Genomic DNA, 13,762 nt, shown 5'->3' on the forward strand with positions numbered 1-13,762 from the left:
TCGATTATATAACACGCAGACTAGAAAACATTAGAAAATATATGTGGAAGAAAATATACTCTCTCATACACAAATAAACAAGGAACTGTTAAGAAAAGATAACAAATAATAAAATGCATTTACAAATCTTCAAGGAGCTGAAGCAGTTGGCTAGATTATTCTAATGTTTTAAAGTGCAGTTTTGCATGCATATTCACCATTTTTAATATAGCAATAGCATTTAGACTTATATACCATTTCTTAGTGCTTTACAGCCTCTCTAAGCAGTTTACAGAATCAGCATATTGCCCCCAACAATCTGGGTCCTAATTTTACCTACCTTGGATGGATGGAAGATGAGTCAACCTTGAGCCAGTGGTGAGATTTGAACTAACAACTAGCAATTAGCTGAAGTAGCCTGCAGTGCTGCACTCTAACCACTGTGCCATCCTACATATATTATTAATATATTGTGTTCGTTATTTGTGTACACTGTTCCCTCTATTCCAAGACAATTGGATTAGCAACCAAGTCTTTTTGAGACAGTATTAAATTGACAGTATTAGGTATCATCATGAAGAAAGCTTCCATTGAAAAAATTATCCAAGATCTGATAAAAGATAAACCACCAAAACAAATACACTATACCACCCCACCACCACATGTCTATACTCCATGGGGAAAATGGGGAATCTGATTTAACAAATATACGCAACATCATCCGCCGCCTATATTCACAAACCTTTGCCCCTGATGATATCCTAGAGGTTACTAAAAAAGGTCCTGCACTTAGGTACAGCGATGGATCAAAGGCCCCTCGTTTCTGTAGGATAGTCTGCAAAAATGAAACTGCCAAACAACTGTTCATCAAAACCATGAACTCCATCACCAGAAATAATGACAACTACAACAAATTCAGATCCAGACCAGATCTAACTCTACTTCAACGCATCCACTCTCACGAACTACGGGCCGAACTCAAGAGACGTCTTGAGCTTGGTGAAACTAACCTATACATAGACTACTGCACTGAATGCATCAAAACCAAGACCTACAACCCTCCCTTCAAAAATCCCATACCTCCTCAACCATCCCACACTTCCCCACCCACCACCCCTCATCAATAAATTGAAATCCCTAGTACTTCAAACCAGGAAAGGAAAGTGCACCCCTTACTTCCTCAGTTCAATCTAACTTCAATCCATTCCAATTTAAATTCAACTCAACTCAGCCCAACTTCAACCCAGAACCCAAACTCAATCTCAAATTTAAACTAATCAATGCAAAAAGTATAATTAACAAATTGTCTGAATTCCTCCTCCTTCTTGACACCAACTTATTTGATTTGATCTTTGTCTGTGAAACATGGCTAAATACATCCTATCCTGACTCCATCATCACATCAAGTAATTACCTTGTCCTTCGGTCTAACCGTGAATCCCACAGAGGAGGCAGTATAGCTATATTCTATAAAAAATCAGTCAATCTAAAAAACATCCAAGTTGCACATGATCTTATCCTCCCAGAAACCATTATATGTGATCTTTCCCTCAATACCACACTTTGCTAGCTACTATGCTACAGAGCTCCTGACTCCGACATCACTCATGCAACCAAATTAACCTCACTGCTAACATGGGCAACCTCCTGCCCTTACCCCATTATCTTCCTTGGTGACCTCAACCTACCTCACATTAACTGGATCTTAAATGAATGCAGCATGGAACCAATCCACACTACCTTATACAATGCCGTCACCAACCTGGGACTTGACCAATTAGTATTAAACAATACTAGACTTAACAGCTGTCTTGACCTCATATTCTGTAATAGCAAAAGCACAATCTATGGTCTGCATGTAAAATAACCCTTTTCCAACAGTGATTATGGTATGATTAACTTCAATCTCAATCTACACCATGACAACTTTCACCTGTATAATGTGTCACCTAAGTACAATTTTAGGAAAGCCAACTACGAACTCATAGATGCCAATCTCTCAATTCTCGACTGGCGAACTATATTTTCTAACTGCAACACTATTGATGATTTCTACAACACATTCTTACTACAAGTTAAAAGACTTATCAGACTACATGTACCACCAACTTCAACCAGAAGTAAATGAAAAAATAAATTACCTGTCTCAATAAGGAAACTACAACAGTAATGGCTCATCCCCCATCTTCACAAATTGCACCTCAAACTCTCTCAATGACCTAACCCAAGTAGACTTCACTATAGACCATGTTGAAAAAGCAGTCCGAGACCTCAAACCTTCTCTATCAGTCAGACCAGATGGTCTTTGCACATACTTCCTAAAAAAAGCTTTCTTCTGCTATAGCTGAACCACTAAGCATTATCTTTCAAAATTCCTTCAGGACCAGAACACTCCCCAAACTATGGTCAAAAGCAGTACTCATCCCCATCTTCAAAAAAGGAGACCCTTCTCTCTTTGAGAACAACAGACCAATTTCGCAATGCTGTGTCTCATGTAAAGTCATGGAATCAATTATAAATCAATCAATCACCCTTTACTTAGAATCTAATAACCTACTCTCTAACAAACAATTTGGATTCAGAAAGAAATTATCCTGCAACCTTCAACTACTTCACTGCAAAAACATATGGACTACCCACCTAGATCAAGGAAAATCCATTGATGCAATTTATATTGACTTTTGCAAAGCCTTCGATTCAGTGGTCCATGACAAACTACTCCTAAAACTCAAATCCTATGGCATCTCAGGATTCCTCCACAGCTGGATTACTGCATTCTTGTCAAACAGGCAACAAGTTGTCAAAATTGGAAGCGCCATTTCCACCCCTGTCCCGGTTAAAAGTGGTGTTCCCCAAGGCAGCGTACTAGGACCTACTCTATTCATTCTCTACATCAATGACCTCTGTGATCATATCAAAAGCAACTGTGTTCTTTTCGCTGACGATGTAAAACTTTTCAACACCATAGACAACACAGGTCCAAAAAGACCTCGACTTTGTCTCAGATTGGTCTAACACCTGGCAACTTCAAATATCAACCAGCAAATGTTCTACCCTCCACATCGGCAAAAAGAATCCAAACCTCATGTATAAACTGAATAAACAAAATCTCACAGCCAACCCCCACTCAGTAAAAGACCTTGGAATACTAATATCAAATGATCTAAGTGCCAAAGCCCACTGTAACAATATCACCAAAAAGGCTTCTAGAGTTGTTAACCTGTTCCTACGCAGCTTCTGCTCCGGCAATCTCACACTACTCACCAGAGCCTACAAAACTTTTGCCAGACCCATCCTTGAATACAGTTCATCTGTCTGGAACCCATACCACATCTCAGACATCAACACCCTTGAAAATGTCCAAAGATACTTCACCAGAAGAGCCCTTCATTCCTCCACTCGAAACAGAATACCCTACGAAAGCAGACTAACAATCCTAGGTCTAGAAATCTTAGAACTACGATGCCTAAAACACGATCTAAGTATTGCCCACAAGATCATATGCTGCAACGTTCTACCTGTCAATGACTACTTCAGCTTCAATCGCAACAACACAAGAGCACACAACAGATTCAAACTTAATATTAACCGCTCCAAACTTGACTGTAAAAAATATGACTTCAGCAACTGAGTTGTTGAAGCGTGGAACTCATTACCTGACTCAGTAGTATCAACCCCTAACCCCTAACATTTTTCCCTTAGACTATCCACGATTGATCTCTCCAGGTTCCTAAGAGGTCAGTAAGGGGCATGCATAAGTGCACCAGTGTGCCTTCCGTCCCCTGTCCAATTGTCTCTCCTTATCTCATTTATCTTTTCTTCCTTTCATATATGTTCACCTATACTTTTATATCTTTTCTTCTATCTTTTTCTTTATTTATATTACTACATATCTATTCTCTTCAATGTGTATTATGTATTGAACAAAATAAATAAATAAAATAAAATAATTTAAAAAAAAAAAAAAAATTCCTACTCCCTCCAAAGCAGGTTCTTTTCATGCCCTAAGTCTTTGCAGGCTTGTTTTCATTCCTACTCACTCTGAACAAGGTTTTTTCAGTCCTAACTAGGGGATAAAATAATGTGCTGAAGCTGAACAGACTAAGGATGCTAGCCAGATGAATACCTGGTGGGTAGATTATTTCTCCCTATTTTCCTCCTGCAAATCTAAGGTCTTATATCCCAGTGCATCTTATATGCCAAAAAATATGGTACTTTCCATCCATTGGCTCTTGTATTGCTTTCCGGTGCTTTGGAAAATAGTTAGCCCCCCTCGTTTTTCTGACAGCCCCTCAAATACTGGAACAATGCTATCATGTCTCCCCTTCTCCTTCTTTTCACTAGATTAGACATACCCAATTTCTCTAGCTGTTCTGAGGTGGCTAGCATAACCATTATTGATTCCAAAGTTTGGAGACTGGGTCAGCATGACCTCGGTCCGAATAAACAAATGCATAGCTGGCACAAGATAAGGGAAGGGGGGGTTATTGTGGTGTCAGCAGCAAAGTTATATATGTATCCTAAATCTGCTTAAGCAAGAAGATTGCGACAAACAGGATGTCTGGCCTGTCTAGCACATGATGTATACCGATATTTGTTAATTTCCCGCAATTGTATAACCATATATGGGGAAGCATGTTATGCTGAGATAATGTATAATTAAGTAGTATAAAAGGAAGTGTCTGTTATTTGTTTGGGGTTCAGGCCGTTTCTTTTTAGTCTTGTGCTTTGAACCTGCGCAATAAACCTTTCCTTTGTTGGAAGAGCTGGCTTATGTCTCGTCAATTCTACAACAGTTCTTTTAACGTCCAGCCCCCTAATCATCTTTGTTGTTATTTTCTGCACTTTTCACTATCTATAAGGATTTCTTTTTCTGTTTGAATAATTGCCTCCTTTTTCTCCCTCATCATTTTCCAAAATCATTTCCCACTATCAATTTACAAGATATAGCTCATGCTAGAGGTCTTAACTCGTCAAATGAAAGAACTTTTTAAATTTTGTTTTAAATAGGCATATGAAATTAGGTTAAGATCTGGTTAGGATGACCTATTTGGATTGTACATCTTACTTGAAAAGCAGATATTCAGACTCTCTAGAATTCATTTCCCCCCTATATGTCCTTGATGGTGGTCCTTAACCATGCTTATTATAATATGATTTGAGGCTCTCAGGGAGATGAACCTCAACCTGAATTCAATCTGATCTGGTTATGAATCCAATCTTCCCAAATCGCCTCCAATACAAAGAGATTCTTGTTAATAGTGGAACTTGGATTATTTAATTTGTTCAAAAACATTTCAGAGTTGAGGTGAACCATGAGATGACTAATTTGCTGATAATATGAGGTTATTCAGGGGATTTAAAAGAAAAATGAGCAGCAATGTGTCTTCAATATGAAGGAAATAGCTTATAAAATTGTAAATGACTTTGCCTGATCTTTAAAAACTAAGGAGGATTGGCTCTAAGGTAGGAGCTACAATGACATGTTCATCTGGCCATTAGGAATTGAATCCAATTTGAAAGACTATGTCACTTTTAGAGTAGTGATGAAAATTTGGAGGAAAATTCCAATAACTTCAGAGAAGAAATGAAAAGATGACAGAGTAGAAAAATAAGTGTGAGTGAACTAAGTCATGTGGATATAATGAACAAAAACAAAATCCCTATGTTAGGGATATTTGAACAAAAAAGTTTCTAATATCTTTATATAATGTGACATGACCATATTTAAAGTAACGAAAGCTCCTATAGAAAACAAGAATTGAAGTTGCACAAAATAACAATTCTGCTGATCAACAGGCTGGATCAGTTCCACTATGAAAAAATGTCAACTTTTGCAGCCATTTCTGATAAAACAAAACAAAATAAGGCCAGTATCAGAAACGTATAAATAAACATTCATGGCATAGAATGCTGATAATTAGATTTGCGAACTAATCCATTGAAGTGAAATAATATTCAACATTTGAGACAAACAGACAAAAGCCCTTCCTTACACTGCTTTTAAAGTATGGATTGTATAACTTGTATATCGGACAGAGATATGAATGTATGCATATTTCTCACTGTGATCTACAGTCACAGAACTATTCTTACTAGTAGTTAAGTAAATATTCCCTCAAGTTCAGCTTCTCTCCTGACGTAGTTTTATAACATTGCTTTTCTAGTCTGATCTACACCCAACCCCCCCCCCCCCCACACACACACGGAAACATACAAAAAACACCTTGTTATCATTACAGGTATTCCTCAACTTACAACATTAAAGTTTGATATTAAGATAAATAACATATTTTGAATTTTACAGAATTAATGGGATCCAGGTTTAGTCATATTTGTATGGCATCTGTAATACTATAGTTTACTTATCCAGAACTAACTTATCACATTAATTCCACTGGGTTTACTCACAGTTAATCAATAGGATTAAGTCTTGATCTTAATAGTACTTATTTTTAAGAACTATGGTCTAAGAAAGAATTAGCAAGTCATTTCAAATTTATTCAGTTTCCAGTGAAAGAGCATTCTTCATTTGAAAAGACATTTTTAATTATTTACTTGTGGTATATGAATGTGCTCCTGCAGTTAATATAAATTAGCCTAGGAATCAATGTTTTACATTTTAAAAAGATTTCACTCATGCAATTTTGGCCCTTGAAGCAAATTCTCTTTAGAGAAAGAATTAAAGCAAAGTTATGCTGTTAGGAACAGAGAAAGATAAAAAGAAGCAAGTTTTTTTTTAAAAAAACACCTCTTTTACAGTGTTGTTGTCTGATGTCATTGAGAAAATAAGATTAGTGAATCTAAGGTGCCCCCCATCCCATCTTCTGTCTCTCCCCCTTCTATCACTTTCTCCCTCCCTTTCCTCTTCCTCTTCCTCTTCCTCCCCCCCCCCCCCGCCCCTTAGCTCTTCAAATATTGTGATCCCAGCAAAACCCTTTATTTGTTCTCCCTACAGCCTAATTATCATTCTGTGCTGGGAGAACATTAAATGCAATGTTTACCACCCTAAGATGTTGACAGAATGAGGCATGAATTATTATAGCGCTAAGCACCTCTGAAATGTTATGTTCCAAGACATTGCTACATCTTTGGGAGGAAAATATATATGTGCTGGTATCTTAAGATGGATCCATATAAACTTTATGTTTCCATCAGGGTTATCCATTAACACTCCTGGGATATATTTCATTGCAAGAATGTTTAGTACAGTAACAAGAGAGTGTTAAAGATTCAAGAACATTCTGTAGTTTTTTGCTAAACTGTGTTAGTTTTTTATATTCTAAGAGGGACATAAACTAACCAATTACTATACAGAATATATTTTAAAAAATCTGTGTGAAGTCCAATATTATGTAAACAATTTTTGATTACCCAAGGCAATAGCATGATTGACTAAAAAAAGCCGCAAAATAGGAACACACATGTCATGATCTTATCACACAATTGAAAAGTAGTGCACTCTCAGCACAGGGCCGACATTTGTGGCCGTGCTGGACAACACGACTTCCTATTTAGCTGGGAGGTCTCATGAGGCAGCGCAAGACCACCCAGCATGCTTGGTGCGGCCTCATGTGGCCAGAAGTGACCAAGCTGTGCGAGCAGCCTTTTTAAAGGCCTATAAGCCACCCAGCTCTTTCCCTCTTCGGTCTGGCTGCTAGCAAGTGCAGACACCCATCCACCCTCTGCTCAATGTAGGGTGCTTAAAGGGTCGCCCAACTGGGGGCTGAGTAGGATTTTTTACATCCTGTGATTGCAAAAAATCCTACTTGGCCCCCAGTTGGGTGACTGTTTAAGCACCTTAGATTGAGCGGAGGGTGGGTGAGTCGAGATTGTTTTTTCGCCTACTCCACCCTGGAGGATGGAGAAATGTATTTTAGTTATGTGATGTGTCTGGGGGTTAATTAGGTTGGCATTTTGCATTTGACTAATTTCTTCTCGGTCACTGTTTGACAGTAATGGGGCGGAAAAGGGTACAGTAGTAACTGTGTATTCTCCATTGGGCATCTTTTGGAAGATGATCAGTTGCCCCTTTTCACAACTCATGCTGCCTACACAACTGGGGTGGTGGAGAGGGGGTGCCTTTGGGGCTCACTTATGTCATTTCCGGTTCCGAGTCATGGGGGGGTGAGCCTTCCCACACTCTTGAGGCATGGCTTACAGGGCTGGGTGTAGGCTAAAAATAACCTCGCACTGCCCAGGCAAGAGTTACGCCCATTTAGTTGCCCAAGTATGTTATACATAGGAACGTCTGCCCCATTTAGTGACCTCTGCAGGTCTTCTATGTTTATATTTAATAAAGTGACGTTTATTATCCAGCTCTCATGTCCATGTGTTATTCCGCATCCTACACAAATGACATAACTTAAAATAATTGCATCAGAAGTTATGAGGCATTGATGTAAATTGTAAATCATTTGGATGTTATTATGGCTTGTAACAAATCCCCATATGCAATACAAACTTCCTCTCCTCTTTCTGTAGGGCTTTATCATCTTCAAATCCCCTGAGTAGGTTTTAGAGATGTGAAGGCTATAGGAGAATGATATTTACTTATTAATCATTCTGCTAATAGATGTTTAGCTGCTGATATTAGGTACCATCTGCATTTCATCTATTTTTATGGCAACTAAATTCCAAACTTTTGAACAATAGAGATATCACATGGTGTATTCGAAACGCCCTTTACTATACTCAAACAGGCTGAAGTATTTGCTGAAAGGTGAGCAAGAAACAAGACATATTTAATAATGGTTGGTAGGGATCACAACTCTTACATTTTTTAAAGCATTCTATACAAATGTTTGTCCATCTCCTTCCAAAATGAATTGATTACGAGGAATGTGGCTGCATCTCTAAATGGTTACATGGAAACTGAATTATAGACCAGAATATATTGTCAAATAGGATAGACTTTGTAAACTATCATTAAGCACATTATTGGCTAGTGTAGTACATAAAGTCTGCATCTAAATTAGACAAGACATCTTGACCCTCCATAATCCCATCTGTTCCTCATCCAAAAGCCTTGGATCAAAAGATTGTCATTATGAGCATGATAGTGATGGCATTATTCTAAATATCAATGAGTATTTTAACTGTAATTGCCGGTAATTAAACATTTTAATTAAATTCTGTCGTAGTTATTTTCTATCTCCCTATTTTTATTTTTTGGGGGGAGAATCTTGCCCTTAGCGCCCAAAAGGTTGTGTGTCCTCTGCTAAATAATAAATCAGATAAACATAACTGTGCATGTCTCTTCTCCCATCTGCTATCCAGGAGATTCTGCATTTCTCTTCCATACCTATAATTATTTCTTTTAAATGGAAGAAACGGGCACTCAGCAGCATGATTTAGATTGCATTAATGAGTGTGGCCTGTAAGTAGCAGAACCATTCATGTTTAAACAAGTCTTTGACACATTTCTTGACAAGAGAACAAAAAAGGTTCCTAATATGTTTAGGGGGCAAAGAAATTCCTAATATGTTTCTCCTTAGCAACATATGCAGACAGAAATAGAGAAAAAAACATATCAAGCACTGCTTTAGAATTCTTTTCATCATTTTCCATTCATGGCCATAAAACGCATTTTCTTCTGTGCAGCATATCAACAGATTATCTCTTGCTTGCTGTGTGTTTGTATGCACATCCCTAAATACGCCCATGTCACACCAACACTCCACAGTCTGCATTGGTTGCCGATCAGTTTCCGGTCACAATTCAAATTGTTGGTTATGACCTATAAAGCCCTTCATGACACTGGACCAGATTATCTCCGGGACCACCTTCTGCCGCACGAATCCCAGCGACTAGTTAGGTCCCACAGAGTGGGCCTTCTCCGGGTCCCGTCAACTAAACAATGTCGCTTGGCAGGACCCAGGGGAAGAGCCTTCTCTGTGGCGGCCCTGTCCCTCTGGAACCAACTCCCCCCAGAGATTAGAATAGCCCCCACCCTCCTTGCCTTTTGTAAGCTCCTTAAAACCCACCTCTGCTGTCAGGCATGGGGGAAGTGAGATATTCTTTCCCCCTAGGCCTTTACAATTTATGCATGGTATGTTTGTATGTAGGTTTGGTTTTATAATAAGGGTTTTTAGTTGTTTTAGTATTGGATTGTTACATGCTGTTTTTTATCACTGTTGTTAGCCGCCCCGAGTCCACGGAGAGGGGTGGCATACAAATAAATAAATAAATAAATAAATAAATAAATAAATAAATAAATAAATAAATAAATAAATAAATGAATGAATGAATGAATGAATGAATGAATGAATGAATGAATGAATGAATGAATGAATAAATAAATATGTGCATGCGTGTGCACATGTAAGTGTATTTGTATGTGTCTCTCTTTTACAGTATTTGTGTGTACCAGGGAGACAAGAACCTGGTATATTAGGCATGTACTGTGGGTCATGTGACTGGAAGGAAGGGTGCTTAGAATGGAACAGTCACTGTATTTTGATGCTGCCCAAATTGGGTAATTTTTTTTCTACAGTTCTTTTCCCCCTTTGCTGAAAGGGAAATCCAACTTGCTTTCTATCTTTCATTCTCCCCCTACACTAAATGTGGTTTTGTATCTCTCTCTCCCTCCGTCTCTGTGTTTTGTGTGGGTGAAATATTGGAGGTACCATTCCTTTGTTGTTGAACTGGCCAGATGAGTGGTGTTTTAGAAATGTTTCAGAAATGTGCTTTGGAGCACTAATGTAACATTTGTCTAACAGCCACTTCCCCATGTTTTAAACATTTATAGATAAATGTCCCAATCTTCATTCTCACACATCCTGCAGCACTTTTTTGGAACTGAGCACAAAGCATATTCTACATCAAGCTTAGATTCATAGAAACATAGAAACACAGAAGATTGATGGCAGAAAAAGACCTCATGGTCCATCTAGTCTGCCCTTATACTATTTCCTGTATTTTATCTTAGGATGGATATATGTTTATCCCAGGCATGTTTAAATTCAGTTACTGTGTATTTACCAACCACGTCTGCTGGAAGTTTGTTCCAAGGAGCTACTACTCTTTCAATAAAATAATATTTTCTCATGTTGCTTTTGATCTTTCTTCCAACTATCTCTTTCCCCCATCTCATCTCTATTAGTCTATTAAAACTTTTTTTTTGGTATTAGCAGTTATGGGTAGAGAAGTAGTCAGATAGAAATAAGTCTTTCGTGTGTTTGTTTTTTATACTGAGATTCAAATGCTGCTGCCTTTTTAAATAAATCTCTTTTGATTAAAATTACATATGTTGCCTTTGGGCATTGGGAGATTTCCTTTATTGCTTGGTTCTTGTTTACCAAGGGAGTTACTGAATCAGATTGGCTTGGATTTAAAGAACATGAAAATGGGGATAGGAAGTCTCTATTCTCCAGAATATCTAAGTAAAATATTGACATCTAATTACTAATACTGGGGTAGCAAGAGCCACTAATATTTCAATCACCTCAGCTGGGAGACTTGATGCTTTTTGAACTCTGAATTACTCCCACATGTACTTCACATATTTTAATCATCATCTTTCATTCATATCTGCATGCCTTTATCATACCTGTAACATCATACATAGCATTGTTGTCATTACAAACTATTGTGTAGAAGAACTGTGATAGCCCAGTGGATGGAATGCAGTATGGCAGGCTAAGTCTGCCCACACACCGGGAGTTTGATCCTGACCGGCTCAAGGTTGACTCAGCCTTCCATCCTTCTGAGGTCCATAAAATGATTATTGATGGCAATAGGCTGACTGTGTAAACCATTTAGAGAGAGCTATAAAATATTATAAAGTGATATATAAATTTAAGAAATATTGCTATAGCGTTTGTTTGTTTGTTTGTTTGATTGATTGAGTGACTGATTTTTATGCCACCATTCTCCTTAGACTAAGGGCAGCTTACAACATGTTAGCAATAGCACTTTTTAACAGAGCCAGGCTATTGCCCCCACAATCAAGGTCCTCATTTTACCCACCTCGGAAGGATGGAAGGCTGAGTCAACCTTAAGCCGGTGATGAGATTTGAACCGCTGACCTGCAGATCTACAGTCAGCTTCAGTGGCCTGCAGTACAGCACTCTACCTGCTGTGCCACCGCGGCTTTGATCTCTGGATATTTATTTTGCTTCTTTCTGAACCATACTTTCCTTAAAGCATGGCTTAAGCAACCATAAAACCAATCTACTGAATGAAAAACAGCAAAGTGATAGACGAAAATATGAAATAAAAGAAAATGAAGGAGGAAAGGCAAAACAGAATGAGATGTGAGCCTGGGTAGTTCAAGAATCATAATAGACAAAAATAACCCCGGCAGAAAATAATTAATACTAAAAATACTAAACTAATACTAACAAAGTAGATGGAAAATTCAACCTAATCAACATATTAGTTTATCTTTTCATATAAACATAAACTGTAAAAAAGGAAGAGTAACTATTCTGTTCCTCTTGGAATAGAAGGATTGAAGTCCTACTCTGACTTCACTGTATCTTAAATATTTAGCTTTGGGAGACTATCTTTCTGAAACAACCATTTTCTCATTCTTTACTTTGGAGAAAATAATATTTTGAAATCCTGGTGCATTCAAAATAAGTGATATTTAATATGTCCAGTTAATATTAGTATAAAAAGAGACACCTTTGTATGATCATACTTGACACACTTCTTCCTTTTTATTAAAGCTAAACCAAGCTGCTTAGATTACAAAGGGGAAAAAAAGCCTACACTGCCTATCTTGCATATTCTATTTATCTTTATGCCAATAGAAGAACCCAATATTAAATTCCTTATCATATTCTAAACCTTGGTCAAATAAGAGCAAAAAACCCAGAAAATATTTAAGGTTGCTAATATACAGTACAGTAGATTCTCTGAGAAATATAATTAGTTCCCCTAATGTACAACCCAACCAGATAACTCCATTTAAGTTTAACTTAAATTGTACTTAATTAACTTAATTGTAACTTTTTTTAGATTCTCAAGTTTAACCAGTCAAGTGGTAAAGAAGGGAGAAGGGAGGAGAAGAGAGAACAGAGAAGGGAAGAGGAGGAGAAGGAGAAGGAGGAGAAGGAGAAGAAGAAGAAGAAGAAGAAGAAGAAGAAGAAGAAGAAGAAGAAGAAGAAGAAGAAGAAGAAGAAGAAGAAGAAGAAGAAGAAGAAGAAGATTCACTGATCCTCCTAAGGGATAAATATTATAAATCAGCAACTATATTCTTATATCATTAATATTAATGCAAAAATTGTAAACCAATGTAATCAATAATAGCAAAAGCCCTATTGAATCATGGTGGAGGGGGGAATTCATTCTTTAGTTCTTAAAAGATGAATCATTGTTCCTAAAGGTGGAATATAGCAGACCCTAGTAGCCATGGCTGATACTGTAAGTGGCCATATTAGCCAAGATTCTCCTCATTCATCAGTTTCATCCAAATTTTTAAAAATCAATGAGGCTAACTAAATCCTTCCTCACAATAAGAAATGCTAAATTATGAAATATCAAAGACCAAGCAGTACAGTTGACTTCCCTGATTTTGCTTTCAATCTCTCCCACTTAGAACCTAGTTTTAGAACAGTGCTACTTGCTTATAACATATTTGCCTGGATGTGCTTGTTTAATACTTCGGTGATTTCTCAAAGCTCTTTGTCCTCCTGCTTCACAAATAATCCAACTGTTAAAGTAATTGATCTTCACCTGAATGGAGCAGTACTGAAAGACCTCTATCCTGGGCTAAGCCTGACCTTATGTCATTTCATTTCTTAATAAGACCAAAAGCCATCGGTAGCAACTATTT

The sequence above is a fragment of the Erythrolamprus reginae genome, chromosome 1 (genome assembly GCF_031021105.1).
Source record: "Erythrolamprus reginae isolate rEryReg1 chromosome 1, rEryReg1.hap1, whole genome shotgun sequence".
NCBI lineage: Eukaryota > Metazoa > Chordata > Lepidosauria > Squamata > Dipsadidae > Erythrolamprus > Erythrolamprus reginae.